The sequence below is a fragment of the Felis catus genome, chromosome A2 (assembly GCF_018350175.1).
Source record: "Felis catus isolate Fca126 chromosome A2, F.catus_Fca126_mat1.0, whole genome shotgun sequence".
NCBI classification, from domain to species: domain Eukaryota; kingdom Metazoa; phylum Chordata; class Mammalia; order Carnivora; family Felidae; genus Felis; species Felis catus.
The window spans coordinates 141,254,448-141,266,766 of NC_058369.1; positions in this window are offsets into that span (position 1 = coordinate 141,254,448).

Consider the following 12,319-nt stretch of genomic DNA (forward strand, 5'->3'; position numbering starts at 1 on the left):
TTAATCAAAAGTATGGACTGTGTTGATACGTGTCAGAATTTGTTTGAAGCAATCTTTTGTTCGTGGTCTTGAGGTCAAATCCTGTGCTCTTTTCTCATTAATGCACAACAGTTGGCCTCAGGTGGATTAGAGACCGACTGTTTCGGTAGATCTAAACACATCCAAATCCATTTTTGAAAAACATGATTTATAATGAGTTTTCCAATGAAAAGAAGGAAGCATCATTTTTGCATTTGAAGAATTCTTTCCATATCTATCTATCCAGCCATTTATATGTATCACAACTCTTTTACAATAATATGATAATAAAGAACAAGAAATGAGTATTTACAGTTAAAAGATTAGATATATATTAGTTGAGATCCTAGAGTAGACAGAAAACTGTATGATGTAGACCTGAGGAGGAGAAAATATATATAGATGGTACCAAACTAACATAGGGAAATGGTAGAGTAGATCTCAGCAGTAGGACCAGGCTATCTGAGGTCTAATCCCATCTCTGCTCTGTCCCAGCTGTGTGGCTTGAGGAAGTGACTTAACCTCTCCGTGTCCTCATTTGTAAAGATGAGGAAACAGTAGCATCTCTCTGATAACGTTGTTGAATTGATATATGTGGGGAGCCTAGAATAGTATGTGGCATACACTAAGCACTCAATAGATGCTTACTATTATTGTGTGACAGTTGACCTTATGCAAAACTCTTCACAAGTCAAAATAGTCTTTTTTGTGATACATATAAACTTATGTCTACATTTCCTCAGCTAGATGGTAGTTTTGTATGCACGAAATGAAGAACAAATTGGCAGACTTTTGTAGTTTTAATTATACTTTTGCTGTATATTATTACTTTACAGTTACTTGCTTTCAATTTCTCACAACTTAAGGTAATTCTGACTTCATAAAAAGGATTTTTTTTATAAAAAAGTATTATTATTTTTTAATGTTTATTTATTATTGAGAGACAGAGAGACACTGAGCATGAGCAGGGAAGGGGCAGAGAGAGGGAGACACAGAATCTGAAGCAGGCTCTAGGCTCTGAGCTGTCAGCACAGAGCCCGATGCGGGGCTCGAACTCACAGACCGCAAGATCACGACCTGAGCTGAAGTCAGATGCTCAACCAACTGAGCCACTCAGGTGCCCCAAAAGGATTTTTTTTAGAGAGCTTGTGCTAATCAATTGCTGTACATGAAGCATATAGTCTCTAGTTTTCAGAAGATCAGAGAATCTGGTCTTTGTTCAGGGCATACCCACCATGTACACTGTTCATTGACGAATACTTCCAAACCCAAGGGGCCCAGCTGTGTGCTATCTTCTTCAAGAAACTTTCCCAAACCCCTGCAGGACAGTAAGTCTCTCACAGTAGTGCTCTAGCTTACAGCTGCAAATAAGCTAATCCCCTAAGAAAGCGACCTAAACAGTGGTGGTACTAAAGCATACAAAAGTTCTAGAGAGGGGCAGCTCCATGATGGGCTCAGCAGCGTTCTGCTATTATTGAGGGTCCGTCTTTTCACCTTATTATCCTCATAGTACAGCGTGAGTCTAAGGACCCTGTGGAAAATTGCTAGATAAAAACTCAAGGTCTTCCGTCTTCTAATTCTTTTTTTTTACTAACAGAATGACAGTTTTATTTGCAAAGACTACTTGTCTAGCTTAAAAAAAATGTCAAAGGAAGTCCCCTTGGACATCACTGACATCCAAATGAATTCTGTAAAATACCACTACTTTTTTTTTAATGCCCACAGATATTCCCTGGAACATTTTGGGGGCTTTGATTTCATTATAAAAGTGATTCATGCTCAAAGATAAAAACTATTAGGGTGGAAAATCTTAAAGTAAAAATTAAAAATTATCTCCCCTGATCCACTCCTACACTCCCAATTTCTACTCTCCGTTCAGTTAACTTCAGTTAACAGTTGCTTGTATATTCTTTAAATGACATTATTTTAAAATGTCTTTTATTTGCTGCATAAGTTCTTTCTTAGCCTTTTATTTTTCTATTACAACCACCCCAGTTCCTTTACTCGTCTATATATTCTGAGGTAGGTAGGCTAGAAATCACTTTTGGAATGCTACAGAGACATTGGCTGTCTTTATCAAAGACAATATGTTCATTTAGGAAAAGAATTTGAATGAACAAGACTTGCTATTGAAACGCTAAAACCTGTGACGATTATAGTTGTAATGACGATGGTGCGTGTATGTGCATTTTTGTGAATAGATTACTGTCATTTCACCGCTATATTATCCATTATTAACAACTATGGCAGTGAGATGCGCTGGTCAGTCACAGATTTTGTAAATGGTCTGCCATCTTTAGTGGCAAGTAATATTTTATATTTTGTTGTAGCACAAAAGGTATGAGTGATATCCTTTCACTGACACGTATAAAGCAAGATGTGAGATTTTAAAAATGCGAAGCATGTCTCGGGTACATGTGCTGGAAGATTATGGCAGAGAAAAATGACCGAGGCTAATGCATTTGAAGCTTGCTATAAAGTACAATATAGTCTAAGGTAGGACTGTTTTGGATTTCTTCCAAGCCATTTATTTCTAAAGAACCATAAGAACCTTATTAAATTGGGGTTATCCTGGGCAGTGTTATAATGTCCTTTTAAGTCTCAGCTTACTTTTCCCACATAGTTCTCCCTTTCCTCCAGAGACTATTTTATCCAGTCCTTCAGGAGCTCCCACACTGTTTCTCCTTCCCACTAGTCTAAAGGCACCAGTATTCATTTACTTCTTAAGTCACCATGTTTGGATCCCATCTCTTACTCTGAGTAGACAAGGTGTCTTTCACCTTAAATCCTTAATTAAAGGAATATACACCATTCTTGAAGGAGCTGGAAGTTTCTGAGCCCTTTAAACCTCACTCTACCAGCTGAGAAGAAAGACGATCCTCCATTTAATACGTTGTCATTTCTTTTTTTTTTAATATATGATATTTATTGTCAAATTGGTTTCCATACAACACCCAGTGCTCATCCAAAAGGTGCCCTCCTCAATACCCATCACCCACCCACCCTCTCCTCCCTCCCACCCCCCATCAACCCTCAGTTTGTTCTCAGTTTTTAACAGTCTCTTATGCTTTGGCTCTCTCCCACTCTAACCTCTTTTTTTTTTCCTTCCCCTCCCCCATGGGTTTCTGTTAAGTTTCTCAGGATCCACATAAGAGTGAAACCATATGGTATCTGTCTTTCTCTGTATGGCTTATTTCACTTAGCATCACACTCTCCAGTTCCATCCACATTGCTACGAAAGGCCATATTTCATTTTTTCTCATTGCCACGTAGTATTCTGTTGTGTATATCAACCACAATTTCTTTATCCATTCATCAGTTGATGGACATTTAGGCTCTTTCCATAATTTGGCTATTGAGAGTGCTGCTATAAACATTGGGGTACAAGTGCCCCTATGCATCAGTACTCCTGTATCCCTTGGATAAATTCCTAGCAGTGCTATTGCTGGGTCATAGGGTAGGTCTATTTTTAATTTTCTGAGGAACCTCCACACTGCTTTCCAGAGCAGCTGCACCAATTTGCATTCCCACCAACAGTGCAAGAGGGTTCCCGTTTCTCCACATCCTCTCCAGCATCTATAGTCTCCTGATTTGTTCATTTTGGCCACTCTGACTGGCATGAGGTGATATCTGAGTGTGGTTTTGATTTGTATTTCCCTGATAAGGAGCGACGTTGAGCATCTTTTCATGTGCCTGTTGGCCATCCGGATGTCTTCTTTAGAGAAATGTCTATTCATGTTTTCTGACCATTTCTTCACTGGGTTATTTGTTTTTTGGGTGTGGAGTTTGGTGAGTTCTTTATAGATTTTGGATACTAGCCCTTTGTCCGATATGTCATTTGCAAATATCTTTTCCCATTCTGTTGGTTGCCTTTTAGTTTTGTTGGTTGTTTCCTTTGCTGTGCAGAAGCTTTTTATCTTCATGAGGTCCCAGTAGTTCACTTTTGCTTTTAATTCCCTTGCCTTTGGGGATGTGTCGAGTAAGAGATTGCTACGGCTGAGGTCAGAGAGGTCTTTTCCTGCTTTCTCCTCTAAGGTTTTGATGGTTTCCTGTCTCACATTTAGGTCCTTTATCCATTTTGAGTTTATTTTTGTGAATGGTGTGAGAAAGTAGTCTAGTTTCATTCTTCTGCATGTTGCTGTCCGGTTCTCCCAGCACCATTTGTTAAAGAGACTGTCTTTTTTCCATTGGATGTTCTTTCCTGCTTTGTCAAAGATGAGTTGGCCATACGTTTGTGGGTCTAGTTTTGGGGTTTCTATTCTATTCCATTGGTCTATGTGTCTGTTTTTGTGCCAATACCATGCTGTCTTGATGATGACAGCTTTGTAGTAGAGGCTAAAGTCTGGGATTGTGATGCCTCCTGCTTTGGTCTTCTTCTTCAAAATTCCTTTGGCTATTCGGGGTCTTTTGTGGTTCCATATGAATTTTAGGATTGCTTGTTCTAGTTTCGAGAAGAATGCTGGTGCAATTTTGATTGGGATTGCATTGAATGTGTAGATAGCTTTGGGTAGTATTGACATTTTGACAATATTTATTCTTCCAATCCATGAGCAGGGACTGTCTTTCCATTTCTTTAAATCTTCTTCAATTACCTTCATAAGCTTTCTATAGTTTTCAGCATACAGATCTTTTACATCTTTGGTTAGATTTATTCCTAGGTATTTTATGCTTCTTGGTGCAATTGTGAATGGGATCAGTTTCTTTATTTGTCTTTCTGTTGCTTCATTATTAGTGTGTAAGAATGCAACTGATTTCTGTACATTGATTTTGTATCCTGCAACTTTGCTGAATTCATGTATCAGTTCTAGCAGACTTTTGGTGGAGTCTATTGGATTTTCCATGTATAATATCATGTCATCTGCAAAAAGCGAAAGCTTGACTTCATCTTTGCCAATTTTGATGCCTTTGATTTCCTTTTGTTGTCTGATTGCTGATGCTAGAACTTCCAGCACTATGTTAAACAACAGCGGTGACAGTGGGCATCCCTGTGGTGTTCCTGATCTCAGGGAAAAAGCTCTCAGTTTTTCCCTGTTGAGGATGATGTTAGCTGTGGGCTTTTCATAAATGGCTTTTATGATGTTTAAGTATGTTCCTTCTATCCCGACTTTCTCAAGGGTTTTTATTAAGAAAGGGTGCTGGATTTTGTTAAAGGCCTTTTCTGCATTGATTGACAGGATCATATGGTTCTTCTCTTTTTTTTTTTGTTAATGTGATGTATCACGTTGATTGATTTGCGAATGTTGAACCAGCCCTGCATCCCAGGAATGAATCCCACTTGATCATGGTGAATAATTGTTTTTATATGCCATTGAATTCGATTTGCTAGTATCTTATTGAGAATTTTTGCATCCATATTCATCAGGGATATTGGCCTGTAGTTCTCTTTTTTTACTGGGTCTCTGGTTTAGGAATCAAAGTAATACTGGCTTCATAGAATGAGTCTGGAAGTTTTCCTTCCCTTTCTGTTTCTTGGAATAGCTTGAGAAGGATAGGTATTATTTCCGCTTTAAACGTCTGGTAGAACTCCCCTGGGAAGCCATCTGGTCCTGGACTCTTATTTGTTGGGAGATTTTTGATAACCGATTCAATTTCTTCGCTGGTTATGGGTCTGTTCAAGCTTCCTATTTCCTCCTGATTGAGTTTTGGAAGAGTGTGGGTGTTTAGGAATTTGTCCATTTCTTCCAGGTTGTCCAATTTGTTGGCATATAATTTTTCATAGTATTCCCTGATAATTGTTTGTATCTCTGAGGGATTGGTTGTAATAATTCCATTTTCATTCATGATTTTATCTATTTGGGTCATCTCCCTTTTCTTTTTGAGAAGCCTGGCTAGAGGTTTGTCAATTTTGTTTATTTTTTCAAAAAACCAACTCTTGGTTTTGTTGATCTGCTCTACAGTTTTTTTAGATTCTATATTGTTTATTTCTGCTCTGATCTTTATTATTTCTCTTCTTCCGCTGGGTTTAGGCTGCTTTGCTGTTCTGCTTCTAGTTCCTTTAGGTGTGCTGTTAGATTTTGTATTTGGGGTTTTTCTTGTTTCTTGAGATAGGCCTGGATTGCAATATATTTTCCTCTCAGGACTGCTTTTGCTGCATCCCAAAGTGTTTGGATTGTTGTATTTTCATTTTCGTTTGTTTCCATATATTTTTAAATTTCTTCTCTAATTGCCTGGTTGACCCACTCATTCGTTAGTAGGGTGTTCTGTAACCTCCATGCTTTTGGAGGTTTTCCACACTTTTTCCTGTGGTTGATTTCAAGCTTCATAGCATTGTGGTCTGAAAGTATGCATGGTATAATTTCAATTCTTGTAAACTTATGAAGGGCTGTTTTGTGACCCAGTATATGATCTATCTTGGAGAATGTTCCATGTGCACTCGAGAAGAAAGTATATTCTGTTGCTTTGGGATGCAGAGTTCTAAATATATCTGTCAAGTCCATCTGATCCAATGTATCATTCAGGCCCCTTGTTTCTTTATTGACCATGTGTCTAGATGATCTATCCATTTCTGTAAGTGGGGTGTTAAAGTCCCCTGCAATTACCACATTCTTATCAGTAAGGTTGCTTATGTTTATGAGTAATTGTTTTATATATTTGGGGGCTCCGGTATTCGGTGCATAGACATTTATAATTGTTAGCTCTTCCTGATGGATAGACCCTGTAATTATTATATAATGCCCTTCTTCATCTCTTGTTACAGCCTTTAATTTAAAGTCTAGTTTGTCTGATATAAGTATGGCTACTCCAGCTTTCTTTTGGCTTCCAGTAGCATGATAAATAGTTCTCCATCCCCTCACTCTCTTTTTTTTTTTAATTTTTTTTAACATTTATTTATTTTTTAGAGAGAGAGAGACAGAGCATGAACAGGGGAGGGGCAGAGAGAGAGGGAGACACAGAATCGGAAGTAGGCTCCAGGCTCTGAGCCATCAGCCCAGAGCCCGATGCTGGGATTGAACTCACGGACCGCGAGATTGTGACCTGAGCCGAAGTTGGACGCTAAACCGACTGAGCCACCCAGGCGCCCCCCCTCACTCTCAATCTAAAGGTGTCCTCAGGTCTAAAATGAGCCTCTTGTAGACAGCAAATAGATGGGTCTTGTTTTTTTATCCATTCTGATACCCTATGTCTTTTGGTTGGCACATTTAATCCATTTACATTCAGTGTTATTATAGAAAGATACGGGTTTAGAGTCATTGTGATGTCTGTATGTTTTATGCTTGTAGTGATCTCTCTGGTACTTTGTCTCACAGGATCCCCCTTAGGATCTCTTGTAGGGCTGGTTTCATGGTGACAAATTCCTTCAGTTTTTGTTTGTTTGGGAAGACCTTTATCTCTCCTTCTATTCTAAATGACAGACTTGCTGGATAAAGGATTCTTAGCTGCATATTTTTTCTGTTTAGCACACTGAAGATATCATGCCAATTCTTTCTGGCCTGCCAAGTTTCAAAAGAGAGATCAGTCACGAGTCTTATAGGTCTCCCTTTATATGTGAGGGCACGTTTATCCCTTGCTGCTTTCAGAATTTTCTCTTTATCCTTGTATTTTGCCAGTTTCACTATGATATGTCGTGCAGAAGATCAATTCAAGTTACGTCTGAACGGAGTTCTCTGTGCCTCTTGGATTTCAATGCCTTTTTCCTTCCCCAGTTCAGGGAAGTTCTCAGCTATAATTTCTTCAAGTACCCCTTCAGCACCTTTCCCTCTCTCTTCCTCCTCTGGGATACCAATTATGCGTATATTATTTCTTTGTAGTGTATCACTTAGTTCTCTAATTTTCCCCTCATACTCCTGGATTTTTTTATCTCTCTTTCTCTCAGCTTCCTCTTTTTCCATAACTTTATCTTCTAGTTCACCTATTCTCTCCTCTGCCTCTTCAATCCGAGCTGTCGTCGTTTCCATTTTGTTTTGCATTTTGTTTAAAGCGCTTTTCAGCTCCTCGTGACTGTTCCTTAGTCCCTTGATCTCTGTAGCAAGAGATTCTCTGCTGTCCTCTATACTGTTTTCAAGCCCAGCGATTAATTTTATGACTATTATTCTAAATTCACTTTCTGTTATATTATTTAAATCCTTTTTGATCAGTTCATTAGCTGTTGTTATTTCCTGGAGATTCTTCTGAGGGGAATTCTTCCGTTTGGTCATTTTGGATAGTCCCTGGCGTGGTGAGGACCTGCAGGGCACTTCCCCTGTGCTGTGGTGTATAACTGGAGTCGGTGGGCGGGGCCGCAGTCAGACCTGATGTCTGCCCCCAGCCCACCGCTGGGGCCACAGTCAGACTGGTGTGTGCCTTCTCTTCCCCTCTCCTAGGGGCTGGATTCACTGTGGGGTGGCGTGGCCCGTCTGGGCTACTTGCACACTGCCTGGCTTGTGATGCTGGGGATGTGGCGTATTAGCTGGGGTGAGTAGGCAAGGTGCATGGGGGCAGGAGGGGCAGGCTTAGCTCGCTTCTCCTTAGTTGATCCACTTCAGGAGGGGCCCTGTGGCAGCAGGAGGGAGTCAGATCCACTGCCGGAGGTTTGGCTCCGCAGAAGCACAGAGTTGGGTGTTTGCGAGAGTGAGCAAGTTTCCTGGCAGGAACTGGTTCCCTGTGGGATTTTGGCTGGGGGATGGGCGGGGGAGATGGTGCTGGTGAGTGCCTTTGTTCCCCGCCAAACTGAGCTCTGTCGTCCGGGGGCTCAGCAGCTCTCCCTCCCTTTGTCCTCCAGCCTTCCCGCTTCCCGAGCAGAGCTGCTAACTTATGACCTCCCAGACGCTAAGTCGCGCTTGTTGTGGGAACACAGTCCGTCAGGCCCCTCCGCTTTTGCAAGCCAGACTCAGGGGTTCTGCTTGGCCGGCGAGCCGCCCCTCCGCCCCGGCTCCCTCCCGCCAGTCCGTGGAGCGTGCACCGCCTCGCAGCCCTTCCTACCCTCTTCCGTGGGCCTCTCGTCTGCGCTTGGCTCCGGCGACTCCGTTCTGCTAATCCTCTGGCGGTTTTCTGGGTTATTTAGGCAGGTGTAGGTGGAATCTCAGTGATCAGCAGGACGCGCGGTGAGCCCAGCGTCCTCCTACGCCGCCATCTTCCTGACCTTCCCAATACGTTGTCATTTCAAAGATAGTCACGCAGAGAGCATTTTAGTGAGGTTCCTCATTGATGGTCAGTCCCAAACTTTTTGGTTATACTCAAGTAACCTGGTAAAGAACAACAAGGAAAAACACGTTAATTTTTTTAGTGGCCTGATAGACTTTCGTTTTGAAGATTCCGTCACACCGAAGTCTTACTGTGGTTAACTGTTTAACTTCCTGCTTCCTACTTTGAAAGGATGAAGTCCCCTCTGCCATGGTTTCGGCCTTCGGTTGGTAAAGGTGCTTTGGCAGTGAGCTGATGACAGAGCCACAGCAAAAAATGGCAAAGCACAGCGCTGTAATGACTGCCAATCTCTGACACCCTGGTCGGGTCTGTTTGCAATTATTCTAGAGTGTGAAATAATTTCAAACTTCATTCACAAGTAAGGGGCAGTGGAAAAACACTGTTGTGAAATAAGAGACACCATGATAAGGTGTCTCAGATCCTCCAAAAGGGGGTTTCACTACTATTATGCATCTTTTCTGGGCTTGAGATACAGTAGGTGTTTCTTTAGGATCTTAGATTCAATCAGCGACGTTTATGATTCTTTTCAGAGTTTTGTAATGTACTGGAACTACCTAATAAACTTATTTATGGGAAACTATTTTCTTGTTATCTATCCAATCTACCTAATGATTTTTCAGTAGGTATCTTTGTGTGACTATCTTTTTTGAGAATTTAAATTGTTATTTCATAACTCTTATTATTATATATAATCATTTGACTAAGTGTCAGAAAGGACTTAAAAGGAGAGCTGATGATATAAAAAGGAAGTTAGACACTGGAGGGACTCCACTAACTTTTAGCATTTGACTAAGATAATATCCCAGTATTAAAGTATGGGTTAGTCAGTTTTCTGTATGAGAGAAGCTCACTCATTAGTCTCATCTCCTTACCTGGTAAAGTATACACTGAGATTCTAAACACAAGTACTCTGGAATTCACTATTATTTTCAGTAATAAAAAATTCCATTTAGAAAATGTGCTTATGTGTTTTTATGTTCCTTTATTCAGAAATTTCCTTTCCTTTTAGGATAATAATCACTCATTTGTGAAACCAAATTCAGCGTAGTTGAAGACAGCTTCAGTATGTCTTCCCATTGTCAAAATCTTTTTTTGTGTGTATGAAGGTAATAAAAATGGTTAAAATAATGATTTGCTGAAGAGCACCTGGGTGGCTCAGTCGGTTAAGCATCTGACTCTTGACTTTGGCTTGGGTCATAGCCTCATGGTTCATGGGTTCAAGCCTGCATCATGGTCTGCACTGACAGTGCAGAGCCTGCGTGGCATCCTCTCTCTCCCAAGCTCTCTACCCCTCCCCGCTCACATGCTCTCTCTCTCTCTCTCTCTCTCTCTCTCTCTCTCTCTCTCTCTCAAAATTAATAAACTTAAAATAAGTAAATAAATAAGTAAATAAAAGAATGATATATGGAAAAGAAAAAGAAAGACAGAAAAGAGAAAAAGCAAGCAAACAAGTTCTGATGTAAAATCTACATTAGACTTAACTTTTTTCCCAGTTTATAGTCATGGCAAACGTTACCCAGAAATATCAGCTTTGTATTGTAATCCAACCAACATCTTTGGGAAGAAATGTGACCTGGCTGAAAGTGAAGAATGCTGATGGCTAACTGGAATGGCAGGTTTTCAGGATGTTTTTGATTAAACATTTGCCCCAAGAAGAAGCGACTGTATCTCTCTGTTCTCCAGGACACTCAGATCGGTAATGCTGTGTGTGTTAAGACTACTAAATGAGCCACTGGGCGGATGCTGGCCCTCCCAGGGAAAAATCTGCAATGGATTCAAACAAAAGATTATTTGGACTAATAAAATGTTCTAATGTAGTGGCCAGAGTACAGTTTTCTTCTTCTTTTTCTTCCCCACAAAGTATCTCACTTTTTAGCTGGTAGAAGGCCTATAGCTAAGTAACAAGAAGCAATCCACTATTAAATGAACTAAACAAGGAGGCCATTAGACTGATGTCGATCTCGCACCGTGATGGCTTACAGAAGCAAACCAAATGCTGAGCCTGTAAATGCCTCCAGATTACAAAATCAAAATGCTAAGGACAACCAATCACAAACAGCCAACTAGGCTCTAAGCTATAGCCCATCTACTAATTTCCTTTCTTTGCTTCCACATTTTCTCTGCAGTAAATCCTTCCCCTGGTTCCTGTTGGCAGAGTGCTTCTAACCCCGTTTGGAATCGACTTTTGCTCAAAATAAACCCTCAAAAATTTTAATGTGCCTCATATTACCTTTTGACGTTACCTAAAGTCAAGAAGGGATGGGGATGATTAAAAATACAGGGGCTTTTATAAGATCCAAATGCAGGAAGTACAGCTAGTCCTCCCTGGAACTGAAAAGGAGAAAATAATCAAGCCTCTTTCTGTCTCCCTGTCTCTTTCTGTCTTTATCGTTAGCTCTGTCTCTATCTCTGTCCTACATATACACACGTGCACACAGACACACACACATCCTTTGTCTTGGATGTATATTGGCTTCATTCTTTTCTTTTTACAGATTGGCTACTTAGGCTTAATTCCCAGGTCCATCTGGTCTTTTAGTTCAAGTTTTCATACAGCTAATGAAATCTCTGTGTCCCTATTTTTAGATTCTAGGAAGAGAGAATCATTTTGGCCCTGGATGTGACATCCATACTGAGCCCAGAGCCCCTGAGTCTATATTCTGGCACAGATGACCAGCTGTGTGGTCTCAAATATGTCATTTTGTCAATCTGGGTTGCAGTTTGGGGATCCAGGCATGGGGAGAGGCAGCCAAGTTAGAGGTAAAGGCCTGAGCCAGTCTGAGTAGGGTGGAGGAGAAAGCAGGGGTGGACAGGAAGTTCATTCTCTATCTCCATCTCTGCTTTGAACTTTGGAGCTTCATTTTTAGAATCACCTTAAGAGACTGTACCAGATACACAAAGAAACAATTTTCTTTTCTTTGTGGGTACTCTTTCCTTACCTCTGCCCTTTCCTGTTTCCCTCAATTCATTTCCTTCTCCTCTTTCCTTCATTTGCCTTTTAACAACAAACCACAGTCTGAGGATTGCCAAAGATAGACGCTGGTGCCTGTGTTAGAGACCAGGAGAGAAGGCTGAAGAGCAGGAGGAGGTTGGGAGGCCAACCCAAGCCTGGAAGTCTGGCTCACAGCGTGTGGGGAGGCAGCCTCACCGTCTATTTCTATGGTAGCTATTACTGGGCTTG